General features: G+C 42.9%; 1 long non-coding RNA gene across 3 annotated transcripts; it reads right to left on the reverse strand.

The window, feature by feature from the left end:
• Window positions 1-1,362: 1,362 nt before the first annotated feature.
• Window positions 1,363-11,558, reverse strand: LOC141779239 (uncharacterized). Of its 3 annotated transcripts, none has more exons than XR_012596235.1 (5): window positions 11,461-11,558; window positions 8,120-8,259; window positions 7,673-7,739; window positions 4,597-4,734; window positions 1,363-1,702 (listed from the first exon to the last, which is right to left on the reverse strand). It is a non-coding gene; the product is annotated as an uncharacterized LOC141779239 (long non-coding RNA). The 3 variants fall into 3 exon arrangements; XR_012596236.1 differs by having other exon boundaries at window positions 7,644-7,739; XR_012596234.1 differs by lacking the exon at window positions 7,673-7,739.
• Between the last annotated feature and the right edge of the window lie 4,162 nt (window positions 11,559-15,720).

Raw genomic sequence — 15,720 nt, forward strand, 5'->3', positions numbered from 1 at the left:
CAACTACATGCATTTAGCTTAATCTGCTTATTCTGTGCAATATGCTTATTCAATTTTATATTTTTTTGTCACCAGATTAAGGACCAATCTAAATACTAATCAGGGGATGTCGGGGGCAGGAGTGTGTGTGATCTACCTGTGTGTATGTGTGAGTGTGAGAGGAACTGGAGGGGTCCCTGAGTGCTACCAGCTGACATTCCCATGCAACCCCAAAGACTAATTGATTAAAGGGTTATGAACATGTGCGTATGGAGATGATATTGAGTGTGCATGTGTGCATGGCAAATATACACCATATGGGCGAGGGATTGCACCTCAATTACTGTGAATGGGGTAAGTGTGCTATGTATCAGCACCGCCTCTCTGGCTCACATGCTATATGTGAAAATCTTCACAGTCAGGCTCCCAAACAGTCATGCCGAATATTTCATACATACATAACAATGGAGGCCATTGACGTGAGTATTGATGTGAAAAATGTGGGAACTCTGCGTTTTTTTAATTTAATTATTTGAAACCCATTGCTACAAAAGGGCCAGTATATTACCATCACATTATATAGAAAACGTATGAAATTTGGGGAAATCTATAAGCAAGCCAGGCATAAAGGGTATGTTGTGTATGCTGGTGTGTTGTTAATCACAGGCAGATAAGCAGACACAAAGTTAAAATAATAGTTTGATATTTTGTGAATACGCAATATTTTTCACTAATTAGCATGTTATATCTTGGTTTAATTTGTACAAAAACTGAAGGGTACACCAGCGGACACTCCAGGGAGTCATTGGCAGTCACCAGCCCAGAAACAGTCCAGCACAAAACTCCCTTTAAAACCACAAGCTGTCATTCTTACACTTGTTTTTTGTACGGATTAAAGGAAAAATTTGCCATCTTTTATGTGGATGTTCAGTTAGTGTTGATGGTAAATGTTGGCCATTGACATAATAAATTACTCAGTGCCTGCTATATTGGCTGAGAAAGCTTTTCTCCTGTTTGCGGAGCCATGCCGGCAGTGCCTACATGTACCAGGATGCAATGCGTGGGCTACTGACGGCCAGCAAAAGCGTACTGTAGCCAAGTTGCGTCTTTGCTTATGCAGGTAATAAAAATAAAAACTCGTAGGCTCCGTAGTCGCGAACCAGCGTGAACCAAGATGGCAACAACTCTTTTTATCATTTTCCACATTGTCAATGGCAACGCATTACAGCTTCACTCCTTCTGCGTTTACCTTTCACAATAAAAGTCCAACTTAAAGTCACTCAGCATTTCGCTAAGAGGCAACTCGACAAAACAGCTTAAAATAGCATTAGGTGTCAAAAACACTCACCCAGTGCCCTCTCGGCCCTGCTGGTCTTGTTTGTCTTATCCAGTTTATCTTCAGCATCCTGAAGAAGGTCTCCGGCACACCTCTGTCCATGGGATTGAGGAAAACTTTCATAGTAACACATGGACAGGCTCTCTCGGGGGGTTGCCGTCGATGACATCATCCAACAAAAACTGCCCACGCTGACATTCATTGCAGTAGAATGATTTTGTGTTTGTTTGCATAGGAGGGCAATTTGGGCAAAGTCACCACCATTCTGTGTTTTCTTCGGCAGCTCAGGTTCTGGAGGGTCCCCGCCGGCCATTTCCTGCAGCCGCAGCCTCAGCCTCTCTCTGGCCGAATACTCGGGCTGGAATAAATACGGCCAAATATCCGCATCTGCAAAAACATTGTAAAACGTACACTGTAAAAAATCCTCGTCCACAACATCTTCTGCACTCATGTTTTGGGATGCCATTTTCGCTGTTGGAAACGTAACTAGCAAACAGAACATGGAAGTTCCGTTTTTGAGGGGGCATCTAAAGCATGCCTCCTGGCTACCCAGAAAATATCCAGGCTGAAATAGCAGCCTGTGATTTTCCCTTGCATCCAACTGTCACGTCAAAAGATGGTGCTGGATGCAGGAAGTACAAGTTTTTATAACTGCATCCCAGAGTCTCAGAGGACATTTTTGCATTTTTGAGCCAGGCTGGCTTTTTATCCAGTTTCCTGTTATTATGCTAAGCTAAGCTAACATCTCCCATGCTTCATATTTAACAGACAGATGTGAGAGTGGTATCGATCTTCTCGTCTAACTCTCAGCAAGAAAGCGAATAAGCATATTTCCCCAAATGTCAAACTGTTCCTTTAAATAAGTATCTTGACCACTAACAAAAACAGTTGTCTGCTATGTGCTGAATTGAAACATCCCAACTCCCACTACAACAAAAGGGAGTTTGACTATAGGCATACTTAAAACAATAGACTCTTCTCACAGCAGCCGTTTTGACATTGTAATTGCAGGTTAAACACAGGTGTAATTGATCAAATTAATTATGGTCCCATTGTATTTGGTAAAGAAAAAGGTAACACCTGCATACTACTCCATGCCACAATATTTTTATTGATTACATTTCGATCCTGCTTGGATCTTCGTCAGGTCAAAAGTATAAAAAATATTGTGGCATGGAGTAGTGTGCCGGCGTTACCTTTTTCTTTACTGATGCTCTTCTGATTGCCTTGCACCTACGTGATGTGCGTATAATTAATCTTCTTCAACCCGTTGTATTTAGTGTCATAGCCATTCCATTGAGCCAGCATGCACAATACCAGGGCCATAATTAATGTTATTAATTACACCTGTGTTTACCCTGCGATGACATGTCAAAATGCCTGCTGTAAAAAGGGCATATTGATTCATTGATTAGTTTAATATAAAATGAGTCAATGATCATTTTGGTTATCAATAAGTGGGAACTGGGCATCCTACATCAGGTCTTTTTGCACCATACTGGTGAAATATATCAGAGAAATCTATCTGTAATTGCAGCAATTACAAAGTAAAAAACTCAATTCTGGGCTGCACGCTGAGAGCGTATTTTAGGCGGACACTGTGGATTCATTCAATACTATGCAAAACTTCTGTGCCAAAGCGAGGATTAGGCCTATTTCATAGTGCTGTGTTTTATTGTAGTGAGAATGTGCATTGGGGGCTGCTGCTGGATGAATCGACGCTACCAAATTGAACTAATTGCACTGTTGCCTGCCCAATGGGCCCCGTCTGGGACTCAGGAGAGCACAGAGCTGAGAGCAGGCGAGTACATTACTGAATCCGACTAATTGCTCACACCTGTGCCTGCCCAGTTGACTCTGCTGGGGATTCTGGGGAACGATAAAGACCAAAGCTGGAAACATACGGGTGTGGCAACAGGAGATAAAGTTTACAGACCAGTATCTATCTGTACATTCATATTGATGTGGATTGGTCAAAGGTTGTTTTTAGTCAATCCAGTATAGTGTTGCACTGTATATACAGTGTCAGCTTCCACTCAGTAACAGTAGGCGGGTGAATTTGTGCCTTCAGAAGTGTATGTATTGCTCACTGTGGTTCTGAAATCTGGCAAATGTAAGTGGCCTTTTTTGTCACCAGCTCAAATACCCGACCTCAACCACCTCTCTGTTGTCAAAAAGAAAAGAAAGACTCAAAGAGACACGAGGTGACTGCAGCCAGAAAGAAAGCATTGACTCTGGACTACTAAGTTATGAAGCAGACTGTTTCCAATTTCAGCGCCGTCTGCTTTTAGTTACCCGAAGAGTGGAGTACCTTATGAAGGACATTATATGGAAATTACAGTACATCAATAAAAAAGCAGCTCAGATGGAAATCCTATTGGAATTGGGTTCTGTAACTTAAAGCTGACATACCTTTTCCACAAAGGGAGTTACTTTTCTTTATAATACTTTTCATAATAATTTCTGTGTAAATGTCATAATTCATTAGGAGTGGGGGAAAAAATCGGTACAGAATAGAATCACGATATTTTGCGTGTCAATATTGTATCAATACACGGACGTCAAGTATTGATCTTTTATTATTAGGGCTGTCAAAGTTAACGTGATAACGGGTTAACGCAAATTTGTTTTAATGCCACTAATTTCTTTAACGCATTAAAGCTAGAGTGAAGATACTGTCATCATATGAAACTATAAAAACCTAAGGAATCCATCTCATATTAGCTTGTCGGGAAGAACGCTAAATAACGCTACAGAGTTGCGCTAAATTTTGGTGAGGAAAAACTGTCATGGCCATTTTCAAAGGGGTCATGGACAATCACGCAACTAAATATTTTCATCGGTTGACAGCCCTATTTATTACATAAACTATTAACTAATACCATATATGGCCGCTTTTCTGTCTTTTAGGGGTGGTAGCGGACTCAGTCTTAAAATTAGAGTGAAGATACTGGCATCATATGAAATTAGTTGGACTGTATATATGTATATTATTAGAAATACGATTGTATTGTGACTTAAGTATGATAATATCGTATCGTGATAATATCGTATCGTGGGGCCTCTGGTGATTCCCACCCCTGTAATTCATATTGTCACGTTATATTGTGCATCACATCATTATTTTGGTTCATTTACTTTTTGTAACATGTTGAATGTTGTCCTCACATTTAAAGTGAAGACAATAGAGAGGAGGTAAACAGAGAGAGAGAGAACAGGAGAAGGAAGTGAGCAGAAGAAAATGAGGAGCGAGGGAGTGTGCTGCGAAAGCGGTTTCTGACCAGAGGCTTCCAGGGAAGAGCAGAGATGATCTCTGAGTCTCACAGCATAAATTCCACACTCCCTTCACCACACAAACAGCATGAATCCTGTGCACTCCATGCTTGCGTCTTGTGGCTCCCACACAACATACACCATGCCTTGGAGAGAGAGAGAGAGAGAGACACACACATAAACAGAGTGAAACACATACTAGATAAAGCATCGCTCCTAGCAAGACCTCAGACTCTGACCGATATGGTGTCCGCAGCATTCTCATTATAATCAAAGAATCTGTCTCAATCCAGAGGGAAAACAAACTATACAAAAAAATCCTCTTTATCCTTACAACTTTTTTTCCATTCAGACCAATCATATCGAGGATGATGCCGTTCCTTATGGTCTGCACAGAAACGTCAAGTGAGAAAAATAAAACAGCTGCCCGACTGTAATTTAAAAGATGCCGCAGCTTGACGTCAGAAATACCCAAGCAAGCAATATCTACCTCAAAGTAATCATCAGCTACTTGACTGTGACTTTTACAAGGCAGGAAATGAGGGTTCTCTTTTATCTCGCCATAATATATAAATATGCGCTTCCACTGTGTGTAACCATCTGTTCAACTTTGCTGTCTTTTTGTCCTCACCTCTGTATTTTCTACATCTGCAGGCACAACACATATCCACTATGTCTGGCATGTTTTCCTTTGTGCAACTGGGTAATTGTGGGCCTTGTCTATTGTTGTTTGTGACCCCACCTTCATTGTTGTTACACCTGCTGCTTGTACCTTGGTAAGGTTAACACATCTCTCAAGGGGTACGATGCACTGCACCTTATGTACAAGATATAACAAAGAGATCGCCATCTGTATGGGGTTTGTAAGGAAGGGAGTATTGTGTGTGTGTACACATATATCTGAGCGTGAGGGCACAAAGCCATCCCCTTATGGCCCATTGTTTTGGAAGGGTATGGCTCTTGCACCCCTCCCCTGGATGTTGGGGGAATAGAGCACAGTCTGGCTAATATTTAACTAATGACTGTGCCTTCCAGACTCGACCGCCCTCCTCTCACCAACTGCTAGACCTGAGCCATCTCTGCAGCGAGCGTCACTGAAGTGTGGCTGTGTGAAATAGAATGTGGAGGGATGGGGCTCTGCACGGTACCAGGGGAGAGGGGGTACGGGAGAAAATAACTGTTGGAGAGCCCATAAAGGAGCTGCGAGTGAGGGAGAGATGGATGCACAGTGTTGTGTGGGAGGCCAACGAGTCCAGCAGTCTGAGAGAATGCCATATGCTACCTTGAGGCAGGAAAAGTCTAGCAAAAAGCAAAAAGGAGAAGCAGAGTTAGACGAGAGTGGCTGGTTTCCATCAGCACTGATATGTGTCTGGCCATCACATTTCGCACACTTGTAGATAGAGGCTATGCCTCTGACAGAGGGGAAACAAGAGAAGGGGCTGAAAGAGGCAGAGGAAGGGAGGGACAGAGATAGGGAGAATGAGTGAAAAGGCATAATTAGATAATGAGGTCTGTGCTCGTCAAGTTGGAGAGACAGAAGAGGAAAACAGAAGTCTGCAAGGGCAAAATAACAGAAAGAGTGGGAATTAAGGGGAAGTCGGGGAGACGGGGGAAATAGATGTAAAAGATACAGCAGGGCTGATTATTGTTATGGTGTCACCAATGTGGACTGAAGCCCCCAGTGCTGCCGGGCAAATGTAGTATTAGTCACTTCAATAATTAATCACCCTGGGAGCATGTCGTTGCAGCCAAGCACTGACCCATTTCTCTAACATTTTTTCTCAACAGTAACATTCCCACAGAGCCCCTCTTCTTCCATACCTTCATTTAGTGAGGTGGGGGTGTGTAGGGAGGGGGGGGTGCATGCCCAAATCCTCTGGGTCAAGCCTGGTCATTTATTAGCCACATTTCTCCGGAGAAATAAAAGTAATCTCGCTGCTCTTCTCAAAGGCTGGAAACCATGCGGGGAGACAGAATAGCGGCCTCGGCTGTGGCCCAATGGGCCTTGCTGACTGTCTGTCCCGGTGAAATATGATGCCCATATGTAGGACGGCCATCTGAAAGAGGGACCCAACAGGGTTCCTTCAGGCTTTGATGCTCATCACCACAAAAGCAGATGGCGGTGTCCTGTTCTTAAAACTTTTTTTGCAAAACCCCCCCCCCCCCCGTCTTCTTTTATCCAATCCTATCCGGCCTATTAGCCCCCTGCCTGTCATGGTCTAGCAGCCTATGCTTACCCCCAGGGGGCTTCTAGATCTATGGAATGAAGTCAAGCTTCCCCATTGACACAGGTCTCACTGGATAGCTTTGAATAGAAGTCAACCGACTGAAAAGGCATGTTTTAGAGGACAAAATGGAATAAGGTGTGGGGTGGATCAATACTGCAGGGTTGTTTGGACTTGAAATGCTTTGCTCTCTCTGTGCTCACAAAGCAGTGCTGACTGCAGGTGGCAAAGAATTTTTCCGGACATTGGGTAAAAAAGTAACAAAGGGTGTTTAATGGAAGAGAAACCTGCATGCATCTGTCTAAAAGATTGGGATCAAAGCAGAGAGATAACCCGCTGTGTGCGCTCTATATGTATTCCTGCCCTCTTCACTAAAACAGGCAGGATTTGTCACCGAGGTCCAATCCCAACCTGTGTGCTGCTCGCACCCAAGCAATTTCTGAACCAGAGAGGCAATCAAGGACTTAAAGTCAAGACACAATGCAAATAGGTCTGAGAACCCATCTGTAGTAATCCAACAGTCCCTCCTGCACCAGCCTGCTCTCCCCTCTCAGCCTCTCTGTGGCACAAGCCAATTAACTGTTTGATTCGGAGCCGGGGATGAACACCCTAATTGATTACATGGCGATAGTCGATTCAATTATCAATTTACGTACAAAAAGCTGAGCAGAGACGCAAAAGCCCGGAAGTTTGCTGAGCGAGTTCTCCGGTAACTTGGCAGCACAATCGCTGTGTGTGTGTGTGTGTGTGTGTGTTTGTTTAAGCGCTGGAATGAAATGTAAAAGGAGGAAGGCTCGGAAGCAGTGGAAGCGAGAGGCAGGAAGACTGACACTTGCTGTAGCTACTGCAGGTTGTTTACTTGCAGTCTCTGACTTGCACCTCTCCTCTGCCTCTTCTTTCTCCTCAACACAGACATTCTTCGCCGCCTGGAGCGCACAAAGAAACACACAAAGGCACGCACACACACATACAGTGTAAACACACGAAAACACACAAATTTGCATTAATACAAATACCAAAACACTGAAATATATTATATGGTATACCGTATATTGATATGGACACATTGTTTATATGCACAGACAAATTTACATATAAAATCGTTTAAACACACACACACAGAATAAACATACAGTACATGCATAATTAAAACAAAGGGGCTCACTTTCTACTTGCACACGCTCATAGGTGAACATACATGAACACACAAAACCACATGGGTATTCATCAGGGATTATTAGCAATTGATTCACATGAAAAAAAAAAATTCTTCTCCTCATCATGCCTGTGATTCTGCTTTGTTTACCCTGTCATGGAGAGTTGCTCCGTTCGATCAGGCTGGAGAGGCACTAGGTTGGGTGGTTGTGCTAACGAAGTCTCAATGTGCCGTCTGTCGACAGGGTAATTTCCCAGGATAGCGCTGTGTTCCCACTTCTTATGGCTCTGCTGGTAAAGATAGAAGATCAGCACCTGAGTCATTGGAGAGGAGAAACCAAATGGGAGAGCCTCCAACCACTATGCTGCCTCAAGGTCTCAGTTTATCCCACTGAAGAGTGAGGTAAACCAGGTAAACTCATGCATTCCTTTGTTTACATGTTCAACAATGACTCAATTCAAAAGGGATAGTTCAGGCGTTTTGAAGTGGGGCTGTATGAGGTACTTATCCACAGTCAGTGTATTACCTACAGTGAAGGTCGGCACGCCCCCAGCTTGGAAAAGCAGACAGGAGTTGCCGCACGGAAGCAAAGCAAATGTATGTTTTCAATGGAGTCTGGTTGCTTTGGCGAGAGCATAGATAACAGCTTCCGTTGACCGTCGGACTGTATAGCTGTCTCACGGGAGGGTAAACCGTCGTAAATATTAAAAATAAAGCATACCCATAAACTGATTTTTTTAGGTGGGCCTTTCCTTTAGGTGGCTAAAATATGTTTTGCATTTCATTATTTTGGTTCCATGCGGTAACGGTCAGCTTCTCCAATCTGGAAGCGTGCCGACCGTCATCTACTGTAGGTAATACACTGACTATGGATAAGTACCTCATATAACCCCACTTCAAAACACCCAAACTATCCCTTTAAATATATGGTATACAGTATTCTGCTGGACACTTACAGGTTAGTGCATCTTTTTTAAAGAGGCTAGCAAGTTCACATTTAACTGCCACACATTAACTATTACTATGCCAGAGCCATATTCTTTGACAGTCACTGTAATACCATATATACCCTATACTGTGTGTTATAAACCTACATAATTAAAGTACATATTTCTGCTTAAAGCACGGACAGCGTTCTGAGAGAGAGCCTGTCAATGTCAAGTCTCATTATGCAGCTGTTTAATAATTGAAAAATGTGAGTTTAATATTCATATTTTCAACTAATGTGGATGGTTTTGGGCAATACTGTAGAAATGCAATAGATATGCTCTTGTTGAAGAGAGGGAATGGTCTCATAAGAATTATATATAGAGACAATTCTTGGTTTGGTGCCGTTTAAATGATCAAGCTTGTGTTCACTACAGAGAGTCTTTATCTTGAAATATACATATCTGCACAGTTTGGGTCATTATATAACACAAAAAACACATGTTGGTGTATAAAGAAGAACACTATACTTACTATAGAACTGTTTTTTTGCATAGACTATAAGCCAAAGTGCTGCACACAGCTGGACTGCAGACTACGATGTTTGCACAAGCCACAGGGGTGTACTTTACACTGATGTGCGCTAGCATATCAACCATTGCAGGATGCATACAGTGGCTTTCACTTCCTGCCATCCACTGTAAAGTCCTGGCTGACAGAGAAAACCACCTTCTGTCATTATAGTCCCCTGTCAGGCACTCATGACTGTTCACACAATGACACATAAGTTACACCCCTTTTCCATTAACGGGGAATGGTCCAGGAACAATGTGCTGCTCTGGCTGTGCGGAATGGAGACAAGGAGGTGGTAGAGAGAGAGAATGCACAGACTGTTGGGAGCGATGGGGAGGGTCTGTTTTGAACAATGTTTTTTAGAAGTTGTTGGGGAGACAAAAAAGTGTGCCAAGGGGACTTCTCCATCAATCTGACAGGGTCCACCCTTGTCTAGCACAGGACTTCTAGGCATGCTGTGTGTGTGTGAATACAAGGGTGCGCAGCAGGAGGTTGCATGGATATAAGGCACTGCAAGTGGTCCTCCCAGATGGTTGTGTCCCACTGCTAGTAGGAGGTCTGCAGCTTTTATCTATGACAGGCAGTAGGTCTTAACATCCTCCACACACACTGCCCTGCTGCAAGCCTGAGGCCCACAGGGCTGGAGTTATGAGAGAGGCAGGGTGTCCCAGCGCAGGAGCAATTCCCTGCTTCCCCTCAGTCTTTTTTACTAGAGAAAGAAAAGACCTCAATGACAGCCACTGCTCAGAAACGCAGGGGACTGAAGATGCTCACTCTGTTCTTTGGCAAGGTCTATCTTCCCTAACTGCAACACACACACACACATACCCATGAATATCTTTGCACATACTGACACGCACAAATGCCCCCAGCATGGCTTCTTCCTCCTCTGAGGGTTGAAGCCGGTCCAGAGCATCAGCATTGTTGGACGGGGCTTAGTGAGGGAGAGAAGGAAAGTCTCCAAGAGACTGAGAGAGGGAAATGGAGAGACAGACACAGAGATGCCAGGAGACACCGAGCCACGACGCATTCCTAATCGACTCGCTGCCGACTTGCAAATCCAGCGTTCTCATCTGGTCTATGCAAGGTCAACCGTGAGATGTACTGAGACAAACCGAGTGAGACAGTGGGAGACATTAGAATGGGGAAGGGCTGGATGAGTAACCGGCGCAGTGAATAACAGTTGTTAATAGAGAGAGAGGTGACAGGGTCTAGATTTAGGACAGTGTGTCTGCGGCTACATAAGGTGAATTTTAAAAGTTGTCTGCTTCAGTGTCCTCCTCAATGCCACCTTGTTGTTACCACTCAAATCTCCAGGAAGTCATTTTTCAGAGAGCCCGGTGTGTGTCGGCGCGTGTGTGAATCATAGCGGATAGGGGTTATTCTTTTATCCTTTGACCCAGATTTGAGGGGGAGAACTGAACAGGGGACATGAAAGACACGGACCTCCCAGCGGAGTCGGGGTCATGTGCAACCTGAACACAGGCGCACACCGGCACAGCCAGCCGAGCAGAAAACACTATTATGCATACGCGGAGTCCACGCAGACACACATGACAAACATTGCTCGCAAAAAAATGCATGCATGCGCACACACCTTCAAAGAGAAATCACGTGATCAAGATCCCCGAAAAACAGGGCATGGAAATTCTGTCAGACACACCTGCCACAGCTCTCACGACAAGCCTGTTCCTTCCCCCCTTCCATGCACATGCACGAAGCACAGTAGTTCTAATGAGGGAACATGCATATGTGTAATTACTGATTCTTATTGGCCAAACAGCCTTTCTCTGCACAAAACCTAACATTTACATGCAAATGCCACCTTCATCAACACGTGTGCTTTTGCGTACACATTGTAGCTCTGTGCATTTGTTTTTCACAGTTATACCAGCTCATATATCGACTGACTGTGAGCAACTTTAGCTGTAAGCATGACAAAGGTGAAGGAGAACGATTGTAGTCTTTCGTCTCTATAGATAAAGCCTTACTGTGATTCAGCAGTCTGCAATGGAGTTGGCGTGGGTGAGATGAAACGGGTCTCACAAAAGGACAAAAGGTGAGTTTATCGGAGTGTCAAGGCAAGTCTGCAAGAATAAAAAGATGGACAAAATGATGCATTGTTAGAGCATACAAGATGCAGCAGACAAACAAGAGAAAGAATATGGTCTATGTGTGTTTCCTTGCCGATACCCCGATGAATGAACAAATATCAGGTGCAGAAAGATTCAGAGAAAAATTGCAGGAGCAGAATGGACAGATTTACGGTGGGAAATGGGCAAATTTACAGGCAGAAACCTGGATGCACCAGAGACACAATATTGGGCTTCTGCCAGTGTTAAATATGGTCCCTCACCTACAACCAGATGGTTCCTCACTTCTGACCGCCACCGCCACACTCCCATCACTCTCTCTCTCTCAATTTTTGTCCCTCCAACGGTCTCCTACCTCTCCCCCAGGGAGGGTAATAGCTAAATGCTGTCATTTCTGCAACTCAACTTAGTGCCAACCGATTGTGCTGTCACAAAAAAAGTAGTCTTTTCTCGGGATATGAGTGACAGTCTTTGGCCAGGCTCCTACGACTACTCCCTATGACCACTGAAATCCCTTAAGGTACACTTCTTGTTAGAGGTGACAAGTCAGCTTGGAGAAGAAAGCCATTACCAGAGAAGAAAGGTATCAGGCAGCCTCCTGCTGGTGTAAATTGAAACCAAATACAATGGCTCCGAGCCAAGGAAGTATTCTGGGAAATCTAATATGGCCATTTCCTTGGCTTGCTGGTAATTCTAAGCTTTCTTTACCTCGTATGAGAAATGTCTTTGGCAGGATTTTTCTTTCAGAATTGAAGTTTTTTTTTCTTTAATTCAATTAAGTATCTATCAAAGAACAATGTCCCATAGGCTCCCTGCCAATATTTCTACAACGTCTTATTTTCATTTCCTAACTGACTTTTTAGAAATCCCTCGTCACCTACTTAGTAATTGCAGCCCTCCTCTCTTCCTCCTCTCTAGTCACAGTAAAGCCTGGGAGCTTGGCCACATGGTTCAGGGCTGGGCTACAATGCACAAGGACGAGGGGGGATGAGGAAACTAGTGGGGGTTCAGAAGCATAAAAGTTCCTTTCTTCTCCGCCCTTGCCTCTTTTCTTTGAGCCAGAACAGAGGGTTGCCACGGCGATGAGGTTGGTCTGTCTCCCACGGCGTGGTCTGGGAAGATCAGCAGCTTGCTCTGACATTTACTCAGGCTGGAGGAAACAGAGACGATAGAGGAGAGAAGCACACATACAGCCAAGAGAAGAGAGAGAGCGAGAGAGAGAGGGGCGACGCGTTAGCAACCGGCGGTTGCGGAAAGTGGATGGATTAAACGATAACACCTGTAACATTTGAGGGTTGACACACACATGGAGAAACACTGCCTTTATCTAAACCTTTTATCTTCTTCTCAGTGTCCATTCATCCCCAACTTCTATTCCTGGCCTCCTTTTTTTTCTCCATTTGCTCTCATTTAGATTTTGCCAGCAAGTCAGGAAGCCAACACATATTTCCATCCTAATCATACTGCCAAACTCATGCACAAAAATCAAATGCACAGACATGAGCACCAGCTAACAGACACACAAAACACACACACATACAAAACTACGGCCATCCTACTGAGAGGCCAACCACCAACGATGCCAACAAGTTGTAACTTTGCCAGAGATTCTAGTGAACACAGCTCAACAGCTTTTGTTTCACATTTCAGCACAGGAAAAGTTGACCCCGGAAAATAGCTATTGAGCAGATTGCTTTATATCACTTATCTTTTTGGTATGTGTGTGTGCACGCTTGAGTGCTCGTGCATGTCGTTTTGTGTGCATGTGTGGTTATCCGAGGGGTGAAGGTTTTGGATCCATCAGCGGGTCAACATAGAAGATCTCCATGCTGAAAAAGCCTGTGACGCTTGAGAACCCACAGCAAGTCAAAAAACACTTTTCTATTTTATCAAAAGCTGTTCAAACACTGTCTGTTTCTGATTAAAGGAGACAACAGGCAGCCGTATCAGCAAACGCGAGCAAGGAAATAGAGGTAAGAAGGAAATGACTGATGGGATGTGGGTATAAAAGATAAGCTTGAGTACAGCATACTGCCACATTTACAGTAAACACGTAGAGTTTTTTTTCCCCTAATGGATCAGTTAGCATACGACCCACAAGAGGCAGAGAGAGAAGAGAGAATGCATCACAATATGCCACAATGCAAGTCATGCAACATTCACCACAATGCTGAAAGAGGCGGCATTTCATGAGATACATCCATATGTGCCACTTTAGGGAACTTCAGTGAGAATATGCTAATGCACACTTTTCTCCGTGACACTGAAATACACAAGGCTCTCTGTCGGTAGTGAATGAGCTCTCCGAGCTCCAGTGGAAATGTTCACATTTGGCCTCCTTCTAATTCTTCGGAATCCAAATAAAAGGCAACTTCAATGGGGTTACTCTTTCTTGGCACATGAACACAGAAAAAACGACCCCTAACATGACAACAAAACGTTGCTTGTTCTCAGAGTACTATCCATCCATATTTCCTGTAGACCACTCCAGTACAGTGCACTCAATGGCATTTGGTCTTTGGCGCTCAAAAGGTTGAAGGAAATTTGCAAAGCTCAATAGCATCATTTATTATGCATAAATAAAAATGTCACAGCTATGATAACGCAGACACCTCAAACTACTTTCTACTAACTTTCAATAACAAGGTCTGAGGGTTATCATGAGCAACTGTCTCACTGTATTCACAACACTTTGGCTTGTAGTGAAGTGCCAACAGTTGCATTTAGAAAATAACACGCAACACTTGAAATGGAAGTCCCCTTTATCACTTCATCATTATCTGCCATTCAAAGCTGCTTTTACCGATTTTTGAAAATAACAGAAGATTGAAAAACACACTCACACTCAACCAGGATCCTTGATACACTATATTGAGGCCTTTTTTATTCTCTGCCCAGCTGAATGCAGTACATGAATAAATATTGGCCTTGCTTTTGGGATAACATTTTTTTACTCTGGTTCGGTCTGCCAGCTCATGAGACAGATATCTCAGCAGTTAGTCTTTCATCCGCCTGAGTGAACTTTATGTGGATTTAATCAGTAACCAGCAAACAAAAACAGTGAGCTGAAAAGTGCCCGAAAACTACTAAGAGCTGCTGATTGGATGTTGATTCCATGTTGGTCCGGTAGTACTGGCAACATGGTGTAATTTAAATCAATGGCTATACAAATTTTTTTTTATTAATGTAGCTGAAATCCCTAAGTTGGCAACCTTTATGGCGGCGGAGGTAAAATGACAACAATAAAAATGGCGAAGCATCAAAGGTTTGTTGTCTTGTTCACCACAGTTTAGCAACCTTACATGAATGATGTATATTTCTAGTCTAATTTACTTTATCCTTTATCTATAATGAAACAGTCTCATCTGTAAAAGGCCTATATGTAGACTATAACTTCATTACAGGACAGCAACTTCTGTTATGAGATCTTCCATTAAGTTACTTTTTGATGGATTTTGGTTCAGAAACTAGCAAACATGTCTAACACCACTATCTATACCAGGGGTCTCTAAGCAACCTGCAGCTCCGGAGCCACATGTGAATCTTTAGCTCCTCTCCAGTGGCTCCCTGTGGATTTTTAAAAATGGAAATTAATAACTGTTTGTTTTGCAATATATATTTTCATTTATCATGGTTGTAGGTCTATGGTACGACGGAGTTTTAGGCCACATTGAGGAAAAATAAATAAATTTGAGATTTCGAGAATAAATTCATATTACGAGAATAAATTCATAGGTTTACGAGAAAAAATTCTTAATATTACGATAATAAAGTCATAATATTATAAAGTAGTAATTTTACGTTTTATTTTATTTTTTTCTCGTAAAGTTATGACTTTATTCTCGTAATATTACGACTTTTTTTCTCGTAAAGTTATGACTTTTTTTCGTAATATTTAAACTTTTTTTCTCATAAAGTTATGAATTTATTCTCGTAATGTTACGACATTTTTCTTGTAATATTATGACTTTATTCTGGAAATCTATTTTTTCCCCTCAATGTGGCCCTAATCCTCCGTAGTACATTTGCACTTTGGCCCTCACTGCATTAGACTTATATACTATATAATTAGACTATAAACTGTTACCTTCATCACAATGCTCACATGTTTTGTGGCTCCAGACAATATTTTTTATTTGTTTTTGCCTAAAATGGCTC

This window comes from Sebastes fasciatus, chromosome 12 (assembly GCF_043250625.1).
Source record: "Sebastes fasciatus isolate fSebFas1 chromosome 12, fSebFas1.pri, whole genome shotgun sequence".
NCBI classification, from domain to species: Eukaryota; Metazoa; Chordata; class Actinopteri; order Perciformes; family Sebastidae; genus Sebastes; species Sebastes fasciatus.